Here is a 10,206-nt window from a genome sequence, read left to right as displayed (position 1 = left end):
GTAGAGGACGTGATTTTGGTCCAAGAAGATATACGCACTGTGGTATGGATGGACATACTATCAATTATCGCTATGATTTGCATGACCCACCTTCAACTTGGTCAAATCATGCGGTGACCAGTGATAGTAGTTCCAAACAGGAGGGTCACCCAGCTTTTATATACCTTGGCATTACCAGCTTAGGGTTCTTGACCTCGGCGGTCGACCATGGACCCTTGAGGAGGGGGAAATTTGTATATACCAACATTTTCTAGAATTCAGCCTTAGGTTCCCTCTCCACCCTTTAATTTCTAAGCTGTTGGACTGGTATGCCATAACTATTAGTCAGCTCATCCCCAACTCCATTAGGACTCTAGTAGCCATGCTAGTGTGGGCTCGACTTTGGGATGTAGAGTTGACTTTGAAAATGATTTGTGCCAAGTTTGTGCTAAGGAAACACTCTTCTGAGGCTAGCATGTACTACTTACAGCCACGGAGGGGGAGGCTGGTCAATAACCCCTCATCTGTCCACAACTGGAAGAACAAATTTTTCTTCATCTCCTGCCCCAAAGGTTGGTTGTTCAGGTCGAAGTGGGGAGAGGCATGTACAACTGTGGAGAAGTGTCCTCCTCCGCTCTAGGACGAGGAGGCCGCTGCCGTGGTGCACCTGATCGCGTTGGGGACGGTCAAGGCCAAGCCCTTGGTGGAGGAAGAGCTCCCCTTAGTGTTTGTAGGGCTCAGCCCTACCCCCTCGGTAGGAGAGGTTCCTTGGCTTTTTCACACATTCCCCTCATCCTCGTTTGGTGTACTAACTCATACTCTTTTCCTTTGCAGAGGTACCAATGGACACTAAGAAGCTCCTGCTCGAGAGTGCCTGCACCAAGCAGAGGGCCCAGGTGGAGAAGAAGGCAGAAGGGTAGACGCAGAGGAGGCCTGCCGAGAATGAGCCTGTGAGGGGCGAGCGGGCACCAGCCCCCCCAAGGGGGTTACCCAACAAGTCCCCACCAAGGGAGTCACCCAACAAGTCCCTGCTAAAGGGAAAAGGCTAGCCGATGGGGCCCAGAAGCTAGTCGAGACGTTGAAGAAGCCTATAGAGGGGGCCGAGGCAGGTAAGAAGAGTCTTGCCAAAGGAGCTTTGAGAGAGCATCCGCCGAAGAAGATGGCCCTCGTCGAGCGTCCAACCGAGGATGCCGCGAAGAAGCCTCCCCCTAAGGGGCATCCCACGGGGCCCTCATCTGCCCCCTCGTCCGCGTACGTGCTCGCCGAAGGAGCCGAGGGGTCTACCAAGATCTTCCACCCTTAGTGGTTGGTTCGTGAGGGGGATTCAATAACCGAGGAAGGGTCAATCAGGCCCTGGTGAGCGGGGCAATCCTCTCAAGGGATTGCTTCTGCATTATGCAGAGCGAGCCGAGAGCCATCTATGACAAGGGGTATACCACTTGGCCGAGGTAACTTTCGTTCTCATGCTTTGTCTTGTAGTTATTTCTTTGTTGTAGTCTTTACTGATAATTTCTGTTGTAGGCCTGCCTTCACTTCGTCGGTCTGGGAGACCGAATGAACCTGACTTTCTCTTGCCTGGACAAGCTTGAGAAGGAGAAGGAAAGACTCCAGGCTACTGCCACCGCTGTCTAGGACAGGCAGGAGACCTTTCTGAAGGCCTACAAGGATGAACAAATTCTTTGAAGGAAGATGGAGGCCGACCTGAAGGAAATGCGGGCCCGCCTCGTTAAAGAGCAAGAGGAGAGGGTTCGCTTTGAAAGCATTGTCACGGAGGCGGAGCGGCGGGTGACCTAGCTAAGGGGTGGGCTACCGAGGCCGAGAAGAAGGGTTGCGGAGGCGGAGAAGCAGGCGGCTAAGGCGGCGAACGAGGCAGTAGAGGCTTTCAAGAAGTCTGCCGAGTACCAGCGGGCCCTTGTGGAGTATGCGTCCACATCCTACTTGGATGGAATTGAGGACACCAAGAAGGCCCTCCTGCAAGTGATGCCTGACTTCGACGCCGAGGGGTTGCAGATGATTCCTGACTCCCCTGATGAGACTTAGGCTACTGATGGCTTTGCCCTTCCTCCAGCTAGTGGCAAGGCTTGACGTGGTTCCTCTAGTCTTTTGGACTCATTACTCTTGTATTTCGATTTAGGGCAAGCAAGAAGGCAAATGGAGAAAAATAAGGCTAATCGGATGATTTTGCATAGTTTCGGCATAATTCAGTAATCTGGGCATAACTCTCTATTCCGGACTCTGATTTGGATAATTCAAGATGCACTAGAAAGATGAAGGATAGGCCCACAACTTTTATGTTTTTGGTTTTGATAGATTCTATCCGCATTGAAGACGAAATCGGGCCCGAAGTCGGAGCAAGTTCACAGCAAAACCCAGCTCACAGCTGAAGCCCAATTCGCAGAAAATCCTTGTAGCGGCCCAAGTTATTAAAGAAGCCCAACACGAATTCAAGAATGAAGAGTCCTATCAGATTTAAATTTCAATTGTAATCCTAAAAAGATAAGAGATTGAGATTACTAGATAGGATATGATAGAAGTAGATCATATTAGGACTTTCTAATTTTAAAAGTTAATCTCCTAAAGGGAGTTGGAGAGAGCCCCTCCTCCTAAAGCTATATAAAGGGGGGGGTGACCAGCTTTAGGCATCAATCCAACAATCCACCAATCAAGCATCAAGCAACTTTATCAAAAAAGATCAGTTCGGCCTTCTGAGAAGCAAAGCCTGGAGGATTCAAAAATCATGAGCAGCTAAGCTTTTCTTTTCTGGTTCAAGGGGGGAGGTTCGATTGTGTCATCGTGAGGTTCTGTATTTAATTCAAGTTCTTGCTTTTTAATTCAAGTATTCATTGATTCTTGTGCTTATTCTCTATGGATGTTAATGTTAATTAGTCTGACAAATTAATTAATGTTGATTTTCCTACTGCTATCCATGGTTCGATGATCTGTAATTGTCACGAATAGTGGTACAAGTAGCAATTAGGTTAATATCTTTCTGGGTCAATTGTTCATGACAACCTTTGACCAATGTATTGACATGTTTTAACCTAAAAGGAATCAATGGAACAAGATTCGATAATTGCAGCTATCTCAATTATTGTTATTTTGGTTTAACTGTTTTCACAAAGTTTAATGCTATCACTAGTTAATATGGAGCGCTACCATACCCAGTCGATTAGTGATAAGTGTTGATCGAATGCTGGGTTTGGTCAGCTGATTTAGGAAAACACAAAGTTTGTTATGGCTATCCTAATAAATCTAAGGTTAAATGCTTGAATTGCAAGACTGTCGAAGTTTACATATGATCAATGACCAATTGATTAATCCGAACCCTTGAATCAGAATTCGGTAAGACTGATTTCTCTTGTTTGATATTGCTATTGCTTTCTTGTTCTTTTAGAAATTTTAATTTTTTAATTTTCCCACTCTATTACATTGCGCATTCGGCTAAGAAATTATTCCCTAGCTCCCTGTGGGATTCGACCTAGTACCACTACTATTACAAATTTATTGTGGGACTAGCATTTTGAGGGCTTCGACAACCCGTCACATGTTCCAAAACTGGTGTAGTGATATGAAGATCCAATAAAACTTTACCACAATAGCTCACCCTCAAGTGCTCTAGTAGGCCAAGGAGACCAAATGAGCTATCCTAAGAGGTCTCAAAGTGCGGCTTTTCCGAGCTAAGTATTTGTGAGTGGATAAGATGCCTAGCATCTTGTAGGCATACCACACAATAATTAGGATGACAATGGGTGAAACACCGTTTAATCTGGTGTATGGAACTGAGGTTGTTATCCCTATCAAAATTGAAGTGCCCACCTTATATTCAGAAGCATAGGAAGAGGAAGTTAATGATGACAAACTATGGACAAACCTTAACCTGGTGGAAGAAGTTTGAGACTTAGTGTATATCTAGACCGTGGCGTACCAGCAAAGAGTGGATCAGTACTATAATGCCCGAGTTTAGAGACACCAATTTTGAGCTGGTGACTTGATACTCAAGAAGCTAATGGTGCCCAAACCTGATTCTATAAAATTGGGTCCTAAGTGAGAAGACCGCTATAGGGTTAGTAAGGTGATCGGACCTAGGACGTATGATCTCGAAACTCTCGTTCGTGGAATGTTGACAACTTGCGGAGATAGTATGTTAAAGCTCTCAACAATTTTGACCTATGCACTCCCAAGTCCATGAGAAGCTGAGAAATCCTAAGTACGAGAAGACACCTCAGCAAACAAACTGTTACCTCATAACCCGACCACCCACTTCAGCGACTTGGTTGAGCCAACCCGCACTATGTAAGCTTCAGCTAAAAATTGCAAATGGGAAGCTAAACCGCTTTTAACACTAAGGTGCTCTCAACCTAACCTAATTGAAAAACATCGGCAACTTGTGACCGACTCGCGCCATATGAACTTCGGCACGTTCAAACGCCTCACTGGCATTTTAACTTGGCAGAATTTGTAACATGTCGATTTTCTCTTAGCACCTTGGCTTGCAAACACCCTGGCACCTCAGCAAACATTTTTGACTTAACTAATTTTCTAACATAAAAAACAAAAAGGGGCAACATGTCGAAGAAAAGTAAACTTCATTACTTAACAAAAAACAAGGACAAGCTCCTTGATGCAAAAAAAATAGGGAAAGGCATTCTAATCTTTCGAGCATGTAGATCCAGGATACATCCAATTAGAAGAAAAAAAGAAAACAAGTCTTCAATAGCTACTCCTCATCATTGTTGTCATTGTCAACAACCTCCTCAGTGTTGTTCTCACTTCCCTCCTACGCCTCCTCCTCAGTTTTGGGCTCCACATCAATCTTGCTGGCCATCTCATTCTGAATTGACCTAATAGACATGGTGCCAAAAATAAAAAGAGGATAGAGGAACTTAATGAAGCGATGGCACAATTTAAAGCTCCTCTTGAGGGCAGGCGCGTCAAACTCCACCTTATCGCAGTCGTACTCTAGCAAACGGTGGAAATCCTGGACAGCTACCTCTTGGGCCTGGTAGATATCCTTGGAATATTTGCTCTTTCTCTCTTCAAGTTGATGAGTCAACTCTTGCATCTCGTCAGTCAAGTTGATGATGGTGCCCCTGGCCTCCTCCAACTCGCATGTTAGGTCGGTGTTAATGCTGCCGAATCGCTAATGATCCTCGTCAGTGTTGAGACGATCTCCATCCAGCTGAGACCAAAGGGACTCCATGTCGGCCCTCAATTGGTTCGAACCGCACTCCGAAGTGGCGATTTGGTCCAATAGTATTTGGCCTATGAAGTTGGCCTACAAATAACAGAAGTAGAGCAGTCAAAACTGAAAGAAGATATGTGCGAACACTCAAGATGATTATACACAAGGTTCAAATCATCGGAAATGCTAAGTGTATCGGAAAGGCAATTTTAAGAGACGTATTGAGATACACCTTGGATATGCATGTGTATTGAGATATGTATAGATACACTTGGAAACACTATAAATACTTTAATAAATTATAAAAATATATCAACAACACTAAATATAAGACCTCAATGAGGTGTATATACATTAAATTAATATATTTTAATGGTTTTATGAAGAAATATATTGTAATTAATTATAATTTCATTAAAAATCCTATGCTTAACTATAATTTATAAATTATAATTCTTAAGTTTTATTGTTTTATGGGATGCATGGGAAAAACCCAACTCTCCTATCCAACCATAAGACATGCATTGGCACAACTTATAAGTGAAAATATAATTAATAATTATTTATTATTTATTTCCAAAATTTATAAAAATAAATAAACATTATATAATATATTCAGAAAATAGTTATCAAAGAATAAATTTCAATTACTTTATGGATATGATAAATCATCTATAGAATTATAATATATTGAATCATTATGATCAAATGATACAATATAATTAATTAATTTGTTATTCTAAAAATATGAAAAAAAAAGTATTATTAAACAAGAAATTTTAATTGGTCTATAGATATGATAGATCATCCATAGAATTATAATATATTCAATTGTTGTGATCAAATGATAAAATATAATTAATTATTATTTATTCTTTTAATTCCAAAAATATAAATGTTAAAAAAAAAATATATTAAAGAAGAAATTTCAATTTCTATCCATAATAGATAAATCCATAGATTTAAAACATATTTAGTCTTTATAGGCAAAGAAAAAATTACATTTTCAATTTTTTGTTAATTTATATTTTCCTCAAATATCTTCATGAAATTTCCATAAATCTACTAAGAACACAAAAAATTGTGATTTTGAATGTAAGAAATGTAGATAAACATAAGTTTAAACATTCAAGAAAAAAGAAATCACAAGATATTATAAAAAATTGAAATTTTACCTATTTTTTCCATATTTTTTCAAAATTTGAAAAATCTTCAAAAAAAATAACGATTCACACTTGCTTTTTGCAAATTTGTGCAAATCTAGCACTCTAGGAATGAGGTTTGGAGTTTTACAGTCATTTAGGGGGGTAAAAGAAGCATTATTTCAAGGAAAAGATGCTTTCTTTTCCCCTTTATTTTTTATTTCAATTTTTGGTCGTATCTTTTCATTGATACGCTACCAATACACCCTAATACACCCCTGATACTTAACCTCTCAGCCCATAATGATCAAGCATTATTTCAAGGAAGATGCAAGATTAGCCCATCAGGTAATTCCCTCAATGGCCTTATACTTAACCTCTCAGCCCATAATGATCAAACATTGCCCGACAAGAGAGGATCTCTCCCTCAGCTGCAAGGTACAGTTTTGTACTCTCTACTCACATGGACCCCGGGAATTAAAACCTTTTGCAAACATTTTGTGAAACCGTAATATATATATATATATATATATATATCCATATAAATATATTTTGCAAAACAAATTTCAACACTTTAAAATCAACTGCCAGCAGTTTAGGTTTCCATCAGAGAGAGTGCATTCCTCAATCATTCACTTTGTTCGACAAAGGGGTGGATCTTGTCACTATGATCATCCACTCAGGTGAATTCTCAAGTTGTCCCAACATACCCAAGTTTTGACCCGGTCAAGGATCTCACTAATTGGCATATCAATGACAACCCAATCCGATAATCAAGTCTAGGGGTCAGGTGTAACATTCTAGTATTGCTCATCTATCTTCAAGGTTCAGGGCAATAATAAAATTTGGTCTGGTTCAGGGTTTCAAGCAAACCCACACTGCATATACCTTAGGTCTCACCTTGGCAGCTGAGACAAACCATCCCAACCAACTTGGCGGCACATCAGTGTCAGCCTTGGCAGGATAAATCTCCCTAGATCTATCCAACGGCTGTGAAGATTCTAAACTAACACGAGTCTCATAAGTGTCCAGTTTAAGGGTATTACATAGAAACATACCATAATAACATGAATCAATTATGCACTTTATTCATTTACAATAAATGACAATAAGTACATCAATCTGGTTGGAGCTAAGGGCATACACTATCTAATAGCTCCCACTTGCACTTAGGTCCAATCGGTTACAAGCCGGAGTCTCATATTTTCCATGTGTTTCTCAAACACTTTCTGTGTGAGTGGATTAGTCAATGGGTCTACTACATTTTCTACTAATGTTATCTTCTAAATTAGGACGTCCCCTCTACCAACAATCTCCCGTAGTACATGGTACTTCTTCTCGATGTGCTTCGACTTCGAGTGGGCTCGTGGCTCCTTAGCCTGAGCAATGGCTCCAATGTTGTCACACAACAGTGGAATGGGTGATGTGCTGGATGGAACTACTCCTAATTCTTGAATGAACTTCTGCATCCAAACAGCTTCCTTGGCAAATTCACTTGCGGCAATGTACTCGGCCATGGTTGTGGAAACTGATGTGGACCCTTGTTTGCTACTCTTCCAGCCGACTACACAGGACCCCATCGTAAAGATGTAACCAGATGTAGACTTTCTATCATCTGGGTCTGACTGGAAATCGACATCAATATACCCTTAGATCTATAGTGAACTAACATCGAATACCAGACAAAACTCTTTTGTCCTTCAAAGGTATTTTAGTATGTGTTTCGCAGTTGTCCAGTGCTCCTGACCTGGGTTAGATTACAACCTACTTACCACACTCACTACCTGAGCAATGTCGGGTCGAGTGCATAGCATGGCATACATAATGCTCCCTACAACTGAAGCATAGGGAGTCTCTCTCATGCCCTTAATTTCCTCAAGTGTCTTAGGAGACATGCCCTTAGAGAGAATGACTTCATGCCTGAAAGAAACATTTCCTTTCTTGGAGTTCTCCATACTATATTTCTTGACAATCTTGTCAATGTAAGCAGATTGGAATAATCCTATTATCCTCTTCGATCTATCTCTATAGAGTCGAAGTCCCAAGATGTAGGAGGCTTCTCCAAGATCTTTCATGGAGAATTACTATGAAAGCCACACTTTCACCATGGTTAACATCCCTACACCATTCCCAATGAGTAGGATGTCATCTACATACAGAACCAGGAATGTAACCTTATCTCCCACTGTTTTCCTATAAACACAGGAATTATCTGGATTTTGCTTAAAGTCAAATTGGTTGACGGTAGAGTCAAACTGGATGTTCCAGCTCCTAGAAGCTTGCTTAAGTCCATATATGGATCGATTAAGTTTACATACCATGTGTTCCTGACCTGCAGCTATGAAACCTTGTGATTGCTGCATATAGATATCTTCAGTAAGATCTCCATTCAGGAACATGATTTTGACATCCATTTGCCAAATCTCGTAGTCATGATATGCTGCTATAGCTAGCAAGATCCTAATAGACTTAAGCATGGCCACTGGCGAAAAGGTTTTCTCATATTTGACTCCCTCTTTCTGAGTGTACCCTTTCGCCACAAGACGAGCTTTATAGGTCTCAATGTTATCATCTAGGCCCTTCTTCCTCTTGTAAATCCACTTGCAACCAATTGCTTTCACCCTAGGGGCGGATCTACAAGAGTCCAGATCTTGTTGGTCTCCATCAAGTCCATCTCGATTTTCATGGCGTCTACCCACTTCAAGGAATCTATGTCCAACATAGCTTCCATATAAGTCATGGGATTTTCCCCATTGGTTGTGACCTCCACCAAGTAACTTTCTTGGTCATAGCCATAATGAACTGGAGGCCTGGATACCTGAGTGGACCTTCTAGGTTGGTTATTATCTGGAGCTTGTGAAGGCCCAATATTTACACTAAATGGTCCTTGGTCGAGCCATCTTGTGAAGGCCCAAGGACTGTGGGTAGATGTTGATTAGCCCATCAGGTATTACCCTCAATGGTCTTACACTTAACCTCTTAGCCCATAATGATCAAACACTGCCCGACAGGAGAGACCTCTCCCTCGGCTTCAAGGTACAGTGTTGCACTATCTACTCTTGTGAAACCAGAATAATCTCCATATAAATATATTTTGCAAAATAAATTTCAACACTTTGAAATCAACTGCCGACAGTTTAGGTTTCCATCAGATAGTGTGCATTCCCCAATCATTCACTTTGTCCGACAAAGGAGCTGATCCTGCCACTATGATCACCCATTCAAGTGAATTCTTGGACTATCCCAACATACCCTAGTTTTAACCTAATCAAGGATCTCACTGATTGGCATATCAAAGACAACCCAATCCATCACCTAATGCAGTACCATAATCGAGTCTAGGGATCAGGTGTAACATTCCAGTTTTGCCCATCTATCTCCAAGGTCTAGGGCAATACTAGAATTTGGTCTAGTTCAAGGCTTCAAGAAAACCTACACTGCATGTACCTCATGTCTCACCTTGGCAGTTGAGACAAGCCACCCCAACCAACTTGGCGGCACATCAGTGTCAGCCTTGGTAGGATAAATCTCCCAAGATCTATCCAACGGCTGTGAAGATTCTAAACTAACATGAGTCTCATTAGTGTCTAGTTTAAGGGTATTAAATAGAAACATACCATAATAACATGAATCAATTATGCACTTTATTCATTTACAATAAATGACAATAAGTACATCAATTTGATTGGAGCTAAGGGCACATACTGTCTAACAGTCATCTAGTGCACCACCTTAACAGCGAAGTCACCCGAAAGTTTGAAGCCAACTCGGAAACTCAAGTAAAAATAGTAGGGCTCATTGTGCATCCTCTTGATCTGATAGAGCCCTGAGAAAATGTCTATGTTCAAGTGAAAACTGAGGTGGTGGCAAATAGAGATGGTCCCAATGATAGTTTTAGTGGAA

The sequence above is a fragment of the Nelumbo nucifera genome, chromosome 5, assembly GCF_055504915.1.
Source record: "Nelumbo nucifera cultivar China Antique chromosome 5, China Antique-T2T, whole genome shotgun sequence".
In the NCBI taxonomy this organism is placed as follows: Eukaryota; Viridiplantae; Streptophyta; class Magnoliopsida; order Proteales; family Nelumbonaceae; genus Nelumbo; species Nelumbo nucifera.
The sequence above is the reverse complement of the archived record's forward strand: the minus strand, read 5'-3'. Positions refer to the sequence as shown.